The 22,007-nt window shown below is 34.1% G+C and overlaps 1 pseudogene; it reads left to right on the top strand.

Annotated features, from left to right (window-relative positions):
- The first annotated feature begins 8,110 nt into the window (after positions 1–8,110).
- The window catches only part of LOC128215863 (uncharacterized), a 43,957-nt pseudogene continuing 30,060 nt past the window's right edge, over positions 8,111–22,007 (top strand).

The raw sequence follows: 22,007 nt of genomic DNA, 5'->3' as shown, positions 1-22,007 counted from the left end.
TATTGAAGCACATATGTTCTTTTTTGATGGTTGAGACGTTTCAGGTTAAACAACAATTAAAAATGCGAAATAAATTTAGTGAATAATCAACTCTGAATTGAAAGTAACATGAAGATGTTGTAGTGAAGGATTTGCCATATTTATATGATGTATATATATGTATATTTATTTTTTTTGGAATCGTTAAAAGAGTCCGTCAATGTACAAATATTTAGACTAAGAGATGTAGATCAGCTAGATGTACCTTCCAGTCCAAATAATTGTACGTTGACAGATTTTTTTAAAGATTTTTGATACAACAAATCCTTCACGTGCAAATTGTTTTGTACGACAAGTGGGTAGTTATTCCGATCGGGATTCCGGGGTTAAAGCATATTGCGTCTATTACATTTCATAAAAACAAGAAATATTACCAGATAATGTTATTTTATATTAATTCCGTAACCAAAACGTAATATCCAGCAAATAATTATGAGTTTGATGTTTTTTTCTTCATTTCATTCTGTCAAAACATAACAATATATACATGAAGGGCACCTGCAAGGCTGCAGTTCACAATTTTACAACAATCGGAACATTTCGGCCATCAATTGTAACAACTCGCCATCTTCTGTAAGCTTCGAGATAGTCAATTCCTGTTGGATACTGGCCTAGGTGTTCCCATTGTTCGGCTATGGCCGAGTTGTTATGATTGTATTATCTCGAAGCTTGTCGAAGGTGGCCTAGTTATTGCGATTGGGTCAAGTTGTTCCGCTTGGCATAATTGTTGTCTGTGTCAGTCAACTTTACTTCAATGGAAAAGTAAAAACTGTGTTTTAATGCATTAAATGCTTTTTTTTGCAAAATAGCTTTCCACTTCCATGGTAAAATATGAATATAAACCTTTATTATCTATTTCAACCATAAAATACTTCATTTAATATAATTTCAATATGTTTCAAACTCTCCCGCTTTTTGCACAAACCCGTTTAGACGTTAGGGATTGGAAGAATCCCGTATAAGACGTCTATTATTTCAGACTAATGTACATGTACCTTCGTGTCCGAAATCGATCACTTCCTGGCAGCTCATTTCTGGATTGTCTCCATCTAAATTTAACATCTTTAGACGCATACATTGATGCCATTTTTTTTCGATTGATGTTGAAGCAATTACACTAAATACAGGTCGGTTATTTTGTAGAGGAACGTGTTCGAAGTAACATTCAATTTTATTTCCGCATAATCGCCGCCATATTGTGTATGACTTTAAAAACTACACCCTATAGTGCAAAATAACAATAGGCATAACGTTGACACACTGTGATAATCCGAATAACTTACTCAAACAAATACAATAGTTCGATTGCTGCTGAAAATAAATCATTTGAAACATAAAAGCTATTTAACAAAATATTACATGATATGAACTCTTTAACCGTGTATGATTTATTTCTTAATAGCTTTCATTCATAAAATATGTTCTTTGCCGGGGTTTGCCGGGTCAGTCTTGAATGCCGGGATATGTGTGACGTCACACGTGGTGCAAACATGTGGTGTAGCTTACTATTGATTGTAGGGTAAAATGACTTCGTATGTAAATGCTATACTATCATTATTTTTCATTACTTTGTTCAATAAAACTCACCAAATTGCAAGTACAACTATACTAAGAGTAACACGCAATGTTCGTCATAAAAAAGGCAATAACGCGTTAAATACACATAAGCAAGTACTTGACGCCCCGCATTCACGTAAGTAGTTCTGTTGCTACGCAGGTGGTGTGTATTAATATATTCATGTTCAATATGTCGTGTCAGGCGACTAGTCGCGTTTCTGAAATACCGCTCTCTAAAGACTGCCGGCTTGCAGCCGACAGTCTAAAAATCATTCATCTGGACTAAACGAACGGTATAACAATACTGTAAACGATACTCAATGGCGTATTTGCAGATTTCCGAATCTTCATTATCTTTAGGCTGATATTTTGCCTCGTAAACTGCCAGGTTGACAATACGGGGATTGTCTGTATATCGGAAGGTATTGCGTTCATGAAAGGAAACCTCTATGGGCTGGAGATCGAGTATGAAGATTAATTTGAAATAGACCAGAAACATTTCGTGACGTCTTAACGTTCTCAGATGATAAACGGATTTGGATATTTATGTAGATGTTTGTTTTCGATCCATACAAGAGATGATACCTTGATTCTGTTACGCTTTGCTGTATTTGGTTTTCTTTGCTAATTAATTGTTCGTGTTATTGCAGTGGACATACGGCAGAGAATGAATATTATACCATGACTTCTCTGGCGGTAAAGCTTGCGTACCCACTTTTAAACAGGTCACTGTTGTGTTGGCAACATTACAAATGTTAAAATAAGTCCGATTTGAAACATTATCCTTATGCCCAGAACAAAAATGAAAACTATAAAATAATGTTAAATGTTTCAGTGCGGACGGTCTGTTTAAATCATATGAGTAACTTTTCATTTATAAAGACAGTCACAAGAAGTTCTGATCAATATGTGAATGTATTTTTTCTTGGACATGCAGCTCTTATTTATTACAAAGTATCTTCCATCCTGTAATGTATGAAGATAAACATACAAAAACTGCCATGTTTTAATGACGCCATATACGTATATTCAAAAAAGTCGTAAATTCGGCAAGATAGCCACAACTTTTGTCCACCCTTCATGTACAACCTTTCATTAAGAAGCAGATCAAAGGATACAAACACATACCGTATAAAGATTAGCTATCAAGCTCAGAGGTCCTTAGGCAATACAGTAATGCGACATGCCAAGTTTAAACATCGCTCTTTGTGTATTTAAAACTGCATTTAGAAATGTATAGAAAAAGCACTGCTAACGGCAGTCGTTAAGGCAGAAAATGACGAGGCACAACGAGACATTCAACCTTTCATGTACACCCTAACATTGAGGAACAGTGCCGATGATAGATAAAAATATAATCTAAAGAATGAATTTATTGAGTTTATCGTTATCAGGGCGTACGTTGGGATCCCCTCTCTTCGAAATTGTGTCTCGCACGTCCTTTTCAGATGCCAAATTCGGCGAACATTTTCTTTTTGTCAATTAATGACAACAACTATTCATATCGTTAAAGTAATAAAGATAATTAGTTTTAGTCATTGTGGGAAATTTCCCAAATAGTCAATTGAGTTCTCAAAAATAGTTGAAGAAATGGCCTAGTAATTTATAGTTTGATATGTTCTTTACTGGTTTTGTGGAACATTTTATTGCTTCTTATAACTGTGATAATTCCACACTTATTACAACCTAATTTCTGAACAAAGAGATCACTACATAAAGGAGATAAATTAATACTCGAATCGTTAAAAATATTGTATTATTCACTAAAAGCGAGTTTCCTTTCCAGAAAAGGGGCATGTTAATACCATTAATAATCCTATGTTTTATTCTATTTCCTGAAACAAAGCCACGCTTATACCTGACACTGGAAGTCAGCAAAAGTGAATCTTATTGCAACTACACGTAAGATAACATAAACGCCATTGTCGTCGTAATGCGTATTTATACACCAAAGAATGGTACAAGAAGCAAGAAATGTAGTAAAACCATTCAATTAAACACGTGCAGACTGATAATGTAGGATTAGTCCTGATGTATTGGGATTTCTCATGCGCGACAATGCAGAAGGGGTCTTAATTTTACGTACATGCAAACATCTCGTCTAAGTCGTGGGTTAATTATACACGCCCATCTTGACTGTGCCTTTGGTATACTTGATTGTAGTCTATGTGTGGGGTATTTTTGTACATGGAAATGTAGTATGTGTCTTGTATCATCATTCCATCGTCATTTGTATGTTCGCCAAATACGCTCAAGTTTAATAATTCAAACTACTTGTATCCTTATAAGCATAACATTTACATCAATTATTTGTGCTAATTGAGAGTAATTCATTCGATGCACAGATGTGTTGTTTTTTAAATCAAATGTTTGGGGAAAAACCTCGAAAAGTATCACCACGACTTCCATACATAAGATGTACACCTTTGACTGTATTTAATTCTTCAATACAATCCACGTTTAAAGGTAGATCATTCGTCCATACAATCCCATTTAAAGGTAGATCATTCGTCCATACATATGTACACATTTAAAGGTAGTTTATTCGTCAATACAATCCTAGTTAAAAGGGTAGATCATTCGTCAATACATAAGTACACATTTAAAGGTAGTTTATTCGTCAATACAATCCACGTTTAAAGGGTAGATCATTCGTCAATACATATGTAAACATTTAAAGGTAGTGTTTTCGTCAATACAATCCACGTTTAAAGGGTAGATCATTCGTCAATACATATGTAAACATTTAAAGGTAGTTTTTTCGTCAATACAATCCACGTTTAAAGGGTAGATCATTCGTCAATACATATGTAAACATTTAAAGGTAGTTTATTCGTCAATACAATCCACGTTTAAAGGTAGATTATTCGTCCATACATATGTACACATTTAAAGGTAGTTTATTCGTTAATACAATCCACGTTTAAAGGTAGATCATTCTTCCGTACATATGTACACATTTAAAGGTAGTTTATCCGTTAATAAATATGAAGGCATTTAAAGTATTTTAATCATTGATGCTAATTTGGACACTGCTCAACCTGTAAAGTTGTACCATTCGGTGCGACCCATAAGACATTGCTTCCTCACACAACTCATGGACAAAAATTAAAATGTTTAGCGTGTTTCTCTTGGCTATAAGTTTATTCTTTATCTATAAATTATAGACATATAAATTGTAAATTCAATCTTAAACATTGCGTTTTGAAAGTTCACGTATCACTTTAAAAGTTGTTATAGAACGCAATTTCAATGCATAATTCAGCACCTTTGGTCAAAGTCAATTTGGTTGAACTGCCAATCCCACAGACGTGCAATGTCTCGCTGGAAAGACGAATGTAAATGATCTACTTTCCTTAAATGCCCTAATGAGTGGCTTTTAAATAATGAATGCATCCGAAGCCCAACGGTGTAGTGAATATCTTGAAATAGATAAAATTGGCACTAAGCTGACTTTTTACTGTGTTATTATTACCAACAATATACATGTAAATTTCTACTTTCATCCCTAATTAATATTTAGTTTCAATATTATTAACGTTATTTGTTTCTATAAGAAATAGTCACTAGCTCTAGGTGCGCACAGTTTACATATGCATACAACACAAATGCTTTCTTGAGTAAAACTGATATTAATTGGTAACCAAAGCTTGTAACAGTTTCTTAAACAAAATGTGAATAGCGAATCCATAATTCGATTTGAAACTTTTACTGCAAACTGAATAGGGAAATTATAAAAAAATAGGAGCAATACTTTTATATGGGCACAATTTAGGTTAACACTTGGTAGATGCAAACAATTGTTTTATTTAATAATTATCACGCATTATTATGTTGTTTTTTTTTTTTTAATTTTATTGAAACAACACATAAAAAAACGAAAGCATATGATTGTATGTACAGTAAATAGAATATGTGCTTTTATAAATGAGGTTTTCATCTAATAGCTACGTGGCCCCACATTCCTATGTTAAAACAGAGCTAAACTATCACTAATATTTTTTGAGATATTTTGAAATTTATAAGTGAAACTGATATAGTGCCCCTTTAAAACGAACTGTTATGATTTCTAGTTGATAAAATCCGGCCTTTCTCACCTTTAAATCAGCAAATAATGTCAAAAATGATAAATTAATATTACAACAATGATTAAAATAATTTCAAAAACTCCGAACTAACAATTAAAACGGTCATAATATTTTAACAACGTGTTCATGAAGCTGAATCGAATACATGCATTATGTAAATAATATATTCAACAAAGGTAATCTTGAAAAACTCTCAACTTCTCAACAAGTCTGGGGGGGGATGACAGTCTTCGTCATTGGGTATGCAAAAAAGTCGGTATTTAGAAAAAAGATGCGCAAATAGTTCGCCATAAAAGAATCAGAAAATGTGTTGATTTCAATGATCCAAGAACAAATATGATTCACCAGTTGCGAAAGTTCTTTTATCACATGCTAAAACTTGTTTTTTGTGTAGTATACCCATTACGAATATTTTAATCTTACACGTGTGTAGAATAACATATCAGACATTTCTATTGGCTAGACTAATCGCACACAACCTAGGTATCCCTCCGCATTGTTTGTAAACAAAATGGTTTAAGCGCCAACAAATACTTACCTCAATAACGAATATGTAGGACTTCCGGGAGACGAATGGCTAAAGAATCATAGTGCCAGAAAGCATCTTGTTCAAAATCTTTCTGATAACAGTGTTCCGCCAACCAGATAATGCAGATCACTAGTCACAGAAATACCCAGCCAGTCAACAAATACAGCCACATTAGTGACTTACAACCCAAGGACATTTCAAATATCTCCATCTTAACAAACACAGGCAATATGTAATCAATGCCATTTGCTTGCCAGGGGAAGTTGAAGGTTGATTGGAATTTTATCACTGCAAAGCCCTTAAGAGCCCAACACGAGAGACGACGCAGCTACCGCAGCTAGGATTTTCAGGCTTTACTGAAAGCAAAGAAATCGCTTGCGAAATTTTTTGCTAAATGTTAATTTATAGAAAATCAAAGACAAAAAAGAGCGGAGTTGGTTGGGCGTGTTGTGCTCTTAAGGGGTATGCAGAGATGGAATTCGAATCAATCTTCAACTTCTCTCTACGAAGGTAAGTCTCGGTTATTCTATCAATTTCATCCACTGCATAACCCCTTAATGAGCCCCACACGAGATTTTAGTGAATTTTCTGCAAATCAACTCCGGTATTGAAGAAACAATAAACATCATTAACTGTTTCTATGTGCATTTATTTACATAACGCAGTTAATTACTCATCACATTAAACTGCATGTTGGAAATCACCTGTATTAGAATTTTCCAGATCTATAAGGTAACACTTTTGAAATGGTCTGGCATGTAACCAGCCTGCCCTTTCCAGTTGCTTCGGATGTGGATGCAGATCTTGTGGCTTAAATTAGGGGTCAATCCCAGAAGATGCTACGACTATTTTCACCAAATGTTTCTTTTTCCTGTGTATCTTTGCAAAACAATTTGCTTTCAATGTTTCCCTGGCCTAAACTGTTTTAGTAGTTGGCTTAGGGAGACTGTTTTAGTTTGTTTATCTGAGCAGAAGAGTGTCCGTTTTAAGATAATGTACATTGGCATTCCCTGTATTATTATATTTTTGAAAAGCAGGTCTGGTATAAAAATACCCTTTCATAAATCTTGCAAAAAGTTCTATATTACTGCAAAGACGAACAAATACACTTATTGCACTTCTTGCTGTGTTAAGTGCACTATAGCGTAAGCCATTATTGAGTAGTGATGACAAAAAATTCAACACATGCTTTATATTGGGTCTAGTGGGATTTATATCCTGTCCACAGTGATGAATCCATCTGATAATATATCCATCATTGTGTTGCTCCCCCGTCTCCGCTAACGAAAATTAGTGGAATGTAACCTTGATAATAACGATCTTTCCATTCTGACACTTTAAGTTTTGTGGACGGCGAACATGCCGTTCTCTGCTGATTTTTTTGAAGTTTAGACTGTATTTAAAGCCTGACGAGCACATTGGTGTATATATTCTTATTTCTTTACTATCCAGCTATCATAAAAATGTGTGTTTTATTAAGAATTCTTCTGTATTTAAAGTAAAATCTGATAAGACTGATTTCTGATTTCGTACCCAAATTGTTCACACCAAGATTTCAAGTATTTTAGTGGCATGTACAATGCGTATAGAACTAAGTTGATATTAACTAGAATTATTCAATGTTTTATCTTTTTGGTAATTTAGTTTTTGAACTACATATTATAAAAGTATATTTTTTATATATATTTTGCTCAAAATGTAACCCATGTGGTATATTTCTGTATTTGTGTATTTTCAGTTTTTACCACAAACGTACTCAACACCAATAAAGCTTAACTTGGAAATTGTTGTTTAGTTGGAATTTCCGGATAACCGAAAAACTCCTAATCTCATTTTTGGAAGTGGATGATTTTTTATGATCGTGCAGTAGAGCCAGAATTGTTCGTGTTAATGGAAGATGACATCGACGGCTGATGAGTTGGGTGAGATTTGGCCACCACGGTTGAGTCAGCCATATAGGACAGACCAGAACGCCATCTGCTTTGTCTTCTACTATCTTTTGTAAGACCCGTGGTAATACACTGAGAGAAGGAAACATGTAGTACACAGAATTGTTCTAATTTACGGTAAAGGCATAAATTGCAAATGTCATGTGGTCTGGAAACCGTGATATATACCGATCTAGCTTTTTGATTAATCTTGAAGCAAACACATCCACCTTAAAATCGTATTATTGTTTCATCAACTTGGCGATTTTCAAAACCAGGAACATGTGCACAGGTTAAATGGATTTTCCTTTTTAAACACTACAGACATATTTCTCTAGACAACTCATTCAGTTTATCTGTTCCACGACCAAAGTTCTGTAAATAGGTTACACGGTTAGTGTTGTCCATGAATAGCTTTACATGTTTGCCAGTTAAATTGCCACAGAATGCCATAACTGTTAATTGACATGCTTTCAATTCTAAAATGTTAATATTTAAATCTTGTTCCCCCAGTTTCCTGTCTTATCAAATCCAACCCACCCTGTTTTTGATGCATCACTGTAAATTATTACTTCTGGTTTGCCATGAGAAATGTTTTTGTGGGAAAATTGGACATTGTCAATCCACCATTCCAGGGTGGTGTGTATTGAAGCCGGAACGTTCATAAAACTATTGAAATTTCCGTTATTTTTTTTCAGTTCTGAATCTTTTGCTTTCTCTAATGAGTTTATGAGAAAGGGTGCATATTCTACACCTGGTATAGCCGCAACTAGTTTCCCAATGAGTTGTGCAATTTTTCTTACATCTGTTCTAATAGCTTCATGCATATTTTTGCACATAAGTTCAATTTCAGCTTTTCTTGTAGCTGTTAGCTCTACTGTCATAGTTAATGAATATTATATTAATCGTACGAAAGTGATTTGTTTACATGGCTCAAGTACAGATTTCTCAATGTTGATAGTTAGACCTCACTCGTCAAATAATGTTATCGTGTCAATAACATTTTGCGCACATTGTTCTTTTGTTTGACCTTGTAAACATGAGTTGTCTATATAAGCGGAACTCACATGCCCTTTTGACCTCAATGATGCAAATGCAGGTTTTAGGATTTTTGAGAAAACTCTTGGGCTGCTTAATAATCCCATTACTAGAGTGCATGATTGGTATTTTCTACCATTGAACACACACCGCATGAATTTCCTATCTTCTTCACAGACTGCTATGGAGTAAAATGCATCAGTCAGATCAACAGAGGCAAACCAACAGTTTTTTTCTGATGGCTACAATTGCTGTTGACAATGTTTCCATTTTGAAATGTATTTTATTGGTAAAATTTTGGTTAATTCGTTTCAAGCTGAGGATGATTCTTATCTTATTATTTGTTTTGACCTATAAAAAATGTTTGATATAAACTCTCCATCCTCTTGTGCGTTTTCAACCTCTTCTAGAACATTCTGTGATATGAACTTCTAAATTTCTGTGTTGATTTCGTTTCGTTCTTGAGGAATAAACTTGTATGGTATTGGTGAATTTATTTGAACAGGCGATCTGTTTACTTCAAGCTTGAAAATACATAATTGTTTTAATTGTCGATCTATCATGTGTAATTTGTTTCTATGCATTTTAATAAGAGCTAGTTTCGTTTCCCCTGTTTTAAAATTTTCTTTTGTGTTCTTTAAAAAACATGCGATTACACTTATATTTATTTTTGAACTGTTTCTGTTGTATCTTGTTGAACATCCCTTTGTATTGCAAGGTGTTCGTTTTCCTGTTAGTGAACGATGGGTTCCATCTCTGATGTTGATGATTCGCCCCTTGCTGCCGCCGGCCTTTAAAAGGGCGAGTGTTGAAATTTTGGTTTATGATAACTTTTGTTTTTTTCGGTTGTTTAATGGCTTCTGGAATTTTGTCAAATAGTTTTTTTCAGCTGATGCTTCTTGGTTTGCCAAATGCTTAAATTTTGCTTGGATTTGTCTTTTGATTATTTCCCTTCTGTAATCAATGGTTTTCCTGATGCCATTGGTGGCCAGTTTGGAGGCATCGGATAAATGTTCCTTCAGTTCTTTGTCCTTGGATGACTGAACACGTTCTAGTGCTTTTACAATAGTTACCGTAATTTAGGTAATAATATTGTGAGAATTTTGCAGGACAAAGTCAATCTGCTTGGGGCTAGGGCTCATTTGTCACCATGAAAAATCATCAATTTTTGGGATCTGTAGATATTCGACATTTTCAGGTCTTTTGTTATAGTTAAAAACGTTCTTAATTTTGTCTTCGGCTGCCTTATGTTTTATTGACTTGTTTACTATTTCTGCCATTTTCGAGTTAATGGGCTCTCCAGTTTCGGTTGATTTAGTACATAAACTGTCCAGATCGTCCATTAACTCACAATCCCTTTCTTCCGTTACAATTTTATCATTGTCCAGGAACTAGTTCAGTTCGTCATCTGAGTCGGATTCCTAGTCAATTTCAACGCATAATATTTTAGAAGACCTCTGAGTACTTTTTTCATCGTCTCGATCATATTTTTTCCTCTTGTGATCATCTACTTCCTTTTGCATGTTGTGCATTGAAGTCTTAATCTCCGCCCCAGATGATGCGATGGTGATATTTTTCCATGTTTTCGCTCAGTTCCAGTAAAATTTGTCGGCTCTAAGTTTGTAAACGTTTTGTGCGATGGCCTATTAGGGCATATGTAAAACTTCTAATCCTTCAAGCGAAACGATCGTTAAAATTAGCATACATGTGCCTTTCTTGACTAGAACTGGATTATCTGTCATTTAGACAGCAGTGTAAATCTTTTAATCCCTAGTTATAAGGAAAATATTTTTAATGCTTTTAACGTTTGTGTATTCATTATTGAATCACTGGCAGCCTTATGCAATGTTGCGATGTCAATATTTTGACCATCCGCCATGATGCATAAAACCATGTAAACATGAAGATTATCTCATGTATTTTTGCCATTCAGGCCAAAGCAGTTTTACTGCGATTGTAAACTCGCAATAATATTTGCAATGTATAACAATACAAGTCTATCGACTTTGTAACATAGCTGTATATTGTCCACTGTTTCGCATGTTAATGTTTTGATACACAGTGTACATGTAAGATACATCAAGGTATACCCTGTCTTTTACGATTTTCGTTAAAATTCATGTATAAATCAAACTCTGCAATGAGAATATTCATTATGTATATATATTCGTTAAAAAGGTAAGTGAATTTGTTATTTAAAACATAAACTTACCCGATTATGATAACTTTTTAATTTAAAATATCAAAAAAATATTTTTATCGAGTTAAAATTGTTCTGCCTTCCCATCTGCTGACAAGCGTCGTCCTGAAATTCCTAGCTGCGTTAGACGCTTCGTCTCTCGTGTGGGGCTCATTACGGGGTTATGCAGTGGATGAAATCAGTTGTCGGTTACCAAAAACACAAATACGAATTCCGCAGCACAGGCTTCTCCTTACACACCCCATGACGGCTAGAACATCATGTTCTCTGGAAACATTCTTGGTGGAACTTGTTCAACATCAACATCCATGCAGTACAGAGTAAGGCTTCGTCGTAATCATCTGCATGCTGTAAAACTCCATGTACACTAAGAAAATCCTGCAATCATCGTAGAAAGCGACAGCGAATTACTTTTAAATCCGTGCACACAGTAAAACTTGACAGACCTTTGTAGGTCACATGCACCGCCTAAATGCATGTGTTCTCAGTGTGACTTCATCAAATTGTGAACATATTGGATATTTATATATTTGTGCGCTTTTTCAGAATTTAAACTTGATAACTGCTTGCTATTTTTGTCATTTTCATTTGGAACTATTTATATGGCGCATCGTTGACATTCCACTCTGCGTACTTTGACTGTCAAACAATGGCTTCAGAAAGTGGAACTAAATTGGTAATGAAAACACCCTTTTAAGCATGTGATAAAAAGATCTGACACTCGTTATCATTTTATACAATATTTTTATTAATCTCATCAATGAAAGCTGTTGGTAAGCTCTCCAGAGGCTCGCTTACTAACAAATTTCATCAACTCGTTGAATAAAATCTTGTATTAAATGATAACTCGTGTCAGATCCTAAAATTATTATATACTAAAGTTAAACTATGCAAAATATAATTTGACATATAAGGTCAAGACATTTCAACTTTTACCTACCTTCATTAAAAAACTGTAATAAAAATGCATTATCAAAAATAAACGCATCCAGATCGGAAATAATGGTTTTGATTTCAATAAAGAAGACACGGATAGATAACAAAGTTGTATTACAACTTTGAATTATGCCATTCCATAATTAAGGTGGAACAGGCCATACTGTAGAATTAACAATCGAAATATGCCACAGACATGAGCATCGGCCTTGGAGGCTTTGCGAATTATTTTCGATAAATATGAAATATATAATAAACAGGATAAAACACTGCACACTGTTGCTGCGAAGTCTCTATTCCCATAAAGAATTACGACCTTTCATGCACATCCTTTAGTTCCGGAAGAGAGAAAATGATTGATATAATTATCATCTAAAATATGAATCGCACTTAATTTCCTGACGTCAATTGTGTTGTACTTCCTCTTGAGTTCAGTCAATGGCCGACGCATATAGCGTGTGTAGATGTAATTGTTAATGTTAGTTTGAGTCGAATTGCGTTTTCATTTTCATGCTATAAATGAAAATGGTTTTGAATAAAAATCATCTGTTAATTTGCAAAGCGTTCAATTACCTATGAATTTATTTGGATTGGTATTATATCAGAACAGTACAGCCAAATGATCCGTACACTCATTTTAGGTGTTCCAAAACAGAATTGGTAAATGTATCAGTTTACTCATGTTTAAATGATATGTCACACAGTTGATTTCAAGCTCAAAGTATTAAATAGATATCCAGGGCACATGCATGTAGCTTTTATTTTTAATAAAACTATCTTTATTTGTTCGCAGTTTTAGTACAATGATGCTTTTTATTATAAAACTGTATGATCACATAGTTTTAAATCTTTTATTTTATAAGGCAGACTTTGTGTGATGCTCATAGTTTCAAACAATGACTGCATCGTATCTTTGAAAATATTTTGCATTTGCTCTGAATTATATTCCTCCGTCTGCAGATAGAGTTGGGATCTCTAATCATTGAAGTACTTGGGGTTTACCTATAAGTTTATTATAATTTGTTTTATTATTTAGTTTCCTCAAGTTAATGCATTCTTTGATAAGATTTACCTTTTACGTTTTTTTCTTTATTTAGGATTGTTTGGATAAGAGTGGGGTTTGTGCACATAAACTGGTTTAAACCCCCAGTTAATTTGCATTTGACTGACCGTTCCAAGGCGGTACCTTACAAGCCTTGATAAACATACCTAGTTTTGATATAGTATGTATGCACTGTGCTGTTTGTGGAGTTTTGTGTTGTTCTTCCATGTTTCTTGTTTGTGATTTTTTGTTTTGTGTTCTGTCTTCGGTGTTTACCCAGTGCCATTAAACGGGGTTTATGTTTTAACCTTTTGCTACTGAGCTTGTTTCTGTAGTTTCTCACATAAGTATTGTGCTTATGTAAACGATGTTGACAAAATTACTCGGAAAACTTGATGTTTAACGGGGAGTCCAAACGGTGTCTTTTTCTTCTAATGTATTTCACAATATTGCTTGAAGTTAACTGTGAAAATTGAGCATTATCTATTAGAAGATACGCAAACACAATGGACAACAATATCTTTGTCTGGATACGCAAAAAAAAGCAAAAGTGAATCCAGTTTAAATTGTTTTTATGGTCCAATTTTTTTCAGGTATCCATTCTCCCATGGCGTCATGGCGGACTTAATCCATAATGCAACCAATAAGGAAATATGCGCGGAATACGATCTGCAGCTGTTGTTCGACGACATAGCGCGGAGGGCGGAACCAATTTTCGTTGACGTTTATGAAACGCCTAAACGGTTATTCTATACCAGAAAATTGGTTGGATCCTTATAGTCCCTAATCTTCTGTACCTCCCAGAACACGTATTCGATATTAGATTTCGCCACTATAGAGTTATAGGATATAAATATGAACTTAACTACATAATGAACGTTTTATGCGCGCTAGAGATTAGCCCAGTAATGCAGAACATTGTTTCCATATTTGATAGAGCATAGTAGGAAGAGGCGTTGCATTGAGCGGCGATACCATCTCAATCGAGGGCAAAGTGCTACTGTATGACAACCTTGAACGTCGTATTGACATTCAGTTGCTCCGGGGCTGTGATTATAAGCGTATCGGGATCAAATGTTGTACGTAGATCGTTTTTATATTTATACATTTTGCTTATGTTAAATATCAAAGATTCCAGAAAAGAAGCAACACCTTTCACAACAATATAAACATTATCTTTTTATCAAAGTATCGATCCTCCTTCGTAGTTTCTCGACTTGGAACGTATTCGTCTTATATTGTTTAATACACTTGAACGTTGTTTTCTCTTACGTAGTTATTTATTATTTATGAACAACGTCTGCTTTTTTCTTCTTAACGGGTTTCTGCATGTTGCTTTTAGCATTTTTTAAAGAGAACTATTTTTCAATAAAGGCACCACACCTTTACAAACTAAATCGAAATGGTAGAATATAGAATTAAAAACACAATGTAAATGAACATGTGTTGCTTTCCGTGCCATGTTTAGAATCTGAATTGACTAATTAGATAATGAGACTTACAAATCTTACACATATGGTGCATTCAATAAAGCAAAGCATTTGTCATAACTAATTCGGTGGCTTAGAGGTGAAATATGTGCTGTTTTTTCTCGTTTAAACGACTCACGTATTTAATAACATCGACCTAGAAACTTGTATAACGACTAACTTACTCATTAAACGACTAAGTAACTCGTTTAAACGACTGCGTTTCTTGTTTAAACTACTTATATTTCTCGTTAAAACAACATAACTGACAGATCAGAATTGTCTAAAAATAGCGAAATAACATCATCTCGCGGTTAATCAATGTTTACAATAGTTCGAAATCATGGGTATTTTTATGCAATTTTGATTGGTCAACATGTCATTTAAACATGATAAATTCGTCATTTAACGACATTGGTAAGTCGTTTAAATGAGATACTTAATCACTTTAACGAGATATGTAAGTCGATTGAATGAGTTTCTTCATCATTTTTAACGTGTTTCGTAAGTCGTTCAAACGAGTTACTAAGTCGTTTAAGCGAGATACGTAAGGCGTTCAAACGAGTTACTAAGTCGTTTAAGCGAGATACGTAAGGCGTTCAAACGAGTTACTCAGTCGTTTAAGCGAGATACGTAAGGCGTTCAAACGAGTTACTAAGTGGTTTAAGCGAGATACGTAAGGCATTCAAACGAGTTACTCAGTCGTTTAAGCGAGACACGTAAGGCGTTCAAACGAGTTACTAAGTCGTTTAAGCGAGATACGTAAGGCGTTCAAACGAGTTACTAAGTCGTTTAAGCGAGATACGTAAGGCGTTCAAACGAGTTACTAAGTCGTTTAAGCGAGATACGTAAGGCGTTCAAACGAGTTACTAAGTCGTTTAAGCGAGATACGTAAGGCGTTCAAACGAGTTACTAAGTCGTTTAAGCGAGATACGTAAGGCGTTCAAACGAGTTACTAAGTCGTTTAAGCGAGATACGTAAGGCGTTTAAACGAGTTACTAAGTCGTTTAAGCGAGATACGTAAGTTGTTAAAACGAGATATTAAAGAATAAAACACGTATGTCACTTATATGCAACCGTACCGAATAGATAGATATCATCCTGTCATTAAGATTAATGGCAGTAAAAATGTAACATACCAATGTATTTGTTTATATCACTAATAGGGTTTAAAAATCGTTCATCTGGACTAAACGCACTGTATAATAATAAACGATACTCAATAGCAGATTTTGGTCCCCATTATCTTAAGGCTGGTGTTTTGCCTCGTGAACTGCCAGGTTGACAATATGGGGATGGTCTGTATATCGGAAAATGATAGCATCAAGTTATTGTTTTCATGAAAGATAACCCCTAATGGGCCTGAGATCGAGTATGGAGATAAATTTGAAAAAGGCCAGAAACAGTTCGTGCCCTCGTAACGTTCTCAGATGAAAAACGAATTTGGATATGTATGAAGACGTTTGTTTTCGATCCAAACAAGAGAAACATGACTGATATTATGTAACGCGGTGAGCATACAACAGGAAATAAATCTCACACCAGGAGTTCACATACCAGGAGTTCACTACCGGTAAGGCTTTTTATAGGTACCCAAACTCACTGTTAAACAGTTCACTGTGGTGTTAAACAGCATTCAAAATGTAAAAGTATGTACGATTTGACATATTATCCTAATGAAAAGGTTAAGAAAAAATGTTAAACTGAGTTAAACAAAAAAATGGCCAATAATGGCAAATGTTTTAGTGCGGACGGTCTGTTTAGATCGTATGCGAAACCTTTCATTTATAACAAGAATCACAAGATGTTCCGGTCAAACATTGCATGTAATACTGCTTGGATACGCAGCATAAAATTTCATTTCAAAGTATCAAACATTCTGTATTGTAGAATAATGAACATGATACACAAAATGCCATTTTTAAAAGTCACCCAATTTGTATTCAAATTTGCATTTAGAAATGTTTGAAGAGAACACTGCACACAGATAATCACAAAGATTGTCCGCCCATCATGTACAATCTAAGATTGTTGTGTCAAGGATACAAATAGATATCTTCTTAAATGATTAATTTATCCAGTTCAGAGGTCCTTAGGCAAAACTGTAATACGATTTACATATAAAGCATGCCAAGTTTTAACATCGCCCTTTGTTTATTCAAAACTGCATTTAGAAATGCATGGAAAAACACGTCTCATAGCAGGTGTAATGGCCACAAAGAGACAACTAACCTCTCTTGTACACCCTCACATTATACAATGCCAATGATCAATATAAAAATTTACCTAAAGAATACATTTATTGAGTTTATCTATATCCGGGGGTCAGTTGGGATCCCCTTTCTTCGAAATCGTGTCTCGCATGTCCTTCCCCGATGCCAAATTTGGCTAACATTTTATTTTTGTCAATAAATGACAACAACTAGTCATATCGTTAGGGTATTCATATCGTTAGGGTATTTAAGATAATCATTTTAATTCAAAGACATAAATAACATGGTCATGTGACTTAGGTATACTTGACTGTGTACATGAAGTCTATGTGTGGGGTATTTTTGTTTTGGGAAATCGAGTCGGTGTCTTGTGTCATCATTCCATCGCCATTGGTATGTTCACCAAATACCATAAAGGATATATAATCTAAAGTTCTTAGCAGCATAACATTTACATCAATTATTCGTGTTAATTGAGAGTTATAAATATGATGCGCCCAATTTTTATTTTTTTTTTATTTTTAATGAAATGTTTGGAAAAAACAACGCAAAGGATCATACCGACTTCCATACATTAGATGTACACCTTTGACTGTATCTTATTTTTCAATACATATGTCCGCATTAAAATGTAGTTCATTCGTCCATACAAATGTACACGTTAAAAGGTAGTTTATTCGTTCATACATATGGACGACTTTAAAGATAAATAATTGATGCTAATTGGGACACTGTTCGATCTGTAAAGTTGTACCATTCGATGCGTGCCAAAAGGGATAATACATTGCTTCCTCACACAACTCATGGAAAGGAAAATAAATGTTTAAAGTGTATCTCTTGTGTATACGTTAATTCTTAATCTATTGTAGTAGCGACATTTATATTGTAAATTTAATTTTAAACATAGCGTTTTGAAAGTTCAATTATCACTTTCAAAGTTGGTATATAACACATGTTCAATGCATAATTCAGCGCCTTTGGTCAAAGTTAGTTTTGTTTAATTGCCAAACCCACAGATGTACATTGTCTCGCTGGGAAGTCAAATGGAAATGATCTACTTTCCTGCAATACCCTAAAGATGTCTTAAATAATGAATGCATCCGAAACCCAGCGGTGAAGTGAATATCTTGAAATAGATAAATTTGGCACTAAACTGACTTTTTACTGTTCTATAATTACCAACACTTTACATGTAAACTTCTACTTTCATCCCTTCTTAATATTTATATTCAATATTATTCACGTAATTTGTTTCTATAAGTTTAAAAAAATAGTCACTAGCTACTGCTTTATTTTCAAAGCACGTAGATGGGGGCGCATAATTTGCGTATGAGTACCACACAAATACTTTACATATGTATCGGTTGAGTAAAACTGATATTAATTTGCTACCAAAGCTTGTTACAGTTTCTTGAACAAAATGTTAATAGCGAGCATAATACCTTAATAAGATTTGAAATTTTCTCTGCAAATTGAATAGGAAAATTAAAACAAAATGAGCAATACTTTTATATGGGCACAATTTAGGTTTACACTTGGTAGATGCAAACGATTGTTTTATTTTATCATGTTCATGCATTATTATGTTCAACTTTTTTTTTATTTAATTGAACAAAACATAAAGAACGCGTGTAATAGTATGTACAGTTAAAAGAATATTTGCTTTTATCAATGGATTTTCAACAAATGGCTACGTGGCCGCACATTCCCAAGTTAAAACAGAGTCAAAATACCGCTAATATTGTTTTAGGAATTTTAAGTGATTTTGATATTGTGCCCCTTTAAAAAATGTAATTATTTCTAGTTGATTAAATTCGGCTATCTCACCTTTGAATAAGTAAATAATGTCAAAAATGGTTTATAAATATTAAAGCCATTATTGAATATATTTCTTTCTATGACCTGTTTTTTTCCTACATTGGGAATGGTCATGCTAGTTTTACTACGTGTTCATCAAGCTGAATTAACGAATGTTTGCTGTAGTACAAAATCTTTAAAAACAAAAACAAATACTCAAGCATATGTTACATGTAAGCCACAGAGAGTGGCTCTTCACTCGTTAGCTGAAATACAACCCGTCTATAAGCGAATCAAACTCATCATTTTTTAAACAACTTTTAAACTACATTTGTTTTGTTTACATTTCAACCTTTCAAATAGTCAAGTCATTAAATGGCGACGAGTGGAATTTGGTCGTTTTTATTCATGCGCTGTTCAATTTAAATTGTTTGTAAAATTAATTAAATAATTAATTAAAATAAGTAATCTTTGAAAGCCTATTTCTCCTCAAGCCGGCATAGGAATGACAGTTTATGTCATTGGCGATCGGACGGATATTACACGGATCATGCAAAGGGGAATGAAAAAAGTCGGTATTTATTAAAAAGAAATACAAATAATGCGCAATAAAAAAAATAAAAGTGTTCATTTCAATGATCGTAGATAAAATATATTTTTAGGAGTTGCGAACGCTTTTACACTAAAGTAAAAAGTAGCTTCTACACCTTGAGTAAAATGCAAAATAGAATTTAAAATATATGGTCAAGAGAATTTCACTTACAAAACTTTGATTTAAATAGTTGATAAAAAATGCCTTTTCAACGAGAATGCATCAGATTGGCAATATTGAATTACTCCCAATGTAGATCGGCAAAATGCGCTAGATTTCCCAGAACGCAAACGTGAATGGTCTCTCGAGGAATAAATAATTCATTCGCTGTTTTTTATCTAAGTTTGTGTTGCCAAACTACAAACCCTGTCATTCCAAATATATAATTTCATAACTCTCAACTGACCAACAGTTATATCAGTTTCTTACATATAATTCGTTCAAAGTTCTAAACAAAATGCATTGTTACATGTATAGGTCACATAGTTGTATTACAGATTTTAATTATGCCATTCCATAATGTTGTTGGAACAGGCCATAGTGTAGAGTTAACAATGTAAACATGCCATATACATGAGCATCGACCTAGTAGGCTTTGAATATTATTTATTTCCCTTATGAAAACAAACAGATAATACACTGTTCACAGTTATTGTGGAGTCAGTAAAATAGTCCCACAGAGTATTTTGACCTTACATGCACATCTGTAGTTGCAGAAAAGAGATCGATATAATTATCATCTAAAGTCTGCATCGCACTTGATTCACTGACGCCATTTTTGTCGTACTTCTTCTAATGAGATCAGTAAATACCGACGCATATAACGTGTGCAGATGTAATTGTTAATGTTAGTTTGAGTCGATTTGAGTTTTATTTTCCTGCGTTTAATGAAAATGGTTTTATATAATAAATAAACTCATGATTTGCATAGCGTTCCATTACCTATAAAGTCATTTGGATCGTTATTATATATCAAAACAGTACCGGCAAACGTTTTTTACACTCATTATAGGTAGTGCAAAACAGTATTAGTAAATGTATGAGTTTACTTCTGTTTAAATGATACGCCATCCAGCTGTGTTCAAGCTGAAAGCATTAAATCGATATCCAGGACACATGCATGGAGGCTAATGTTCATATGAACGATGTTGACAAAATGACCTGGAACACTCTTGATGTTTAACGGGGATTCCAAATGGTGTTTGTTTCTTTTATTGTTTTTAACAATATTTCTTGAAGTTAACTGTGACAATGAGCAAAGTCTATTCGAAGAAACACATACACAATAGCCAGCAATATATTTGTTAAAAATATTAAAAATGAAGCAAAAATGTATCAAGTTGAAGAAAAAAATATGGTCCAATTCTCTGCAAGTATCCATTCTCCCATGGCGTCATGGCGGACTTAAGGCATACTGGAAACAATAGGGAAGTATGCGCACACTGAATAGGACCTGCAGCTGTTTTTCGACGACATAGCGAGGGTGCCGGAAACATTTTTCGTTCACGTCTAGAAAACTCTTAAAAGAGGCCCAACATGGATCTTTGTCTAGAAATTTCTGTACCTCCCAGTGCACGTATTCGAGATTAGCTTTTGCCACAATCGAGTTATAGGATATAAATATAAATTTAACTTCAAGAGTTAATGTTTTATGCGTGCTAGAGATTAACAAAAGGAAAAGCAAAACATTGTTTGCATATTTGATAGAGCAAGGTAGTAAGAAGCGTTGCCTAGAGCGGCAATACCATCTCAATCGGGGGCTGTGTACTACTGTATGACAATCTTGAACGTCGCATTCTTGTTCTCCGGGGCTGTGGTTATAAGCATATCTGGATCACATGTTGTATGAAGATCTTTTTATATTCGTACATTTTGCTTATGTGAAATATCAAAGATACCAGAAAAGAAGCAACACCTTTCATAACAATATAAACATAATCTTTTTATCAAAGTATCGATCCTCCTTCGTAGATTCTCGACTTGGAACGTATTCGTCTTTTATTGTTTAATACACTTGAACGCTATATTCTCTAACGTAGTTATTTATTATTTATGAACAACGTCGGCTTTTTCGGTTTTCTCAATGTTGCTTTTAGCGATTTTTTCAAGCGAAATATTTTCAAAGAAAGCACCATACCTTTACAGACTAAATCAAAATGGTATAATATAGAATTAAAAACACAATGTAAAGTAACATGTATTGCTTTACGTGGCACGTTTAGAATCTGAATTGACAAATTAGATCATGGGACTTACAAATCTTACAAAGATTGTGCATTCAATATAGGAAAGCATTTCTCCTTGAATTGTGGTAGCGACATTTAAATTGTAAATTCAATTTTAAACATAGCGTTTTGAAAGTTCAATTATCATTTTCAAAGTTGTTATATAACACATTTTCAATGCATAAATCAGCCCCTTGAGCAAAAGTTAATGATTGGTTTAATTGCCAATCCCACAAACGTTAGTTGTCTCGCTGGGAAGACGAATGGAAATGATCTACTTTTCTACAATGTCCTAAAGAATGGTTCTTAAATAATGAATGCATCCGAACCCCAAAGGTGTAATGATTTTCTTGA

The sequence above is a fragment of the Mya arenaria genome, chromosome 14 (genome assembly GCF_026914265.1).
Source record: "Mya arenaria isolate MELC-2E11 chromosome 14, ASM2691426v1".
Lineage (NCBI taxonomy): Eukaryota > Metazoa > Mollusca > Bivalvia > Myida > Myidae > Mya > Mya arenaria.
Note: the sequence above shows the minus strand (reverse complement) of the source record. Positions and strands in the feature narration are given on the sequence as shown.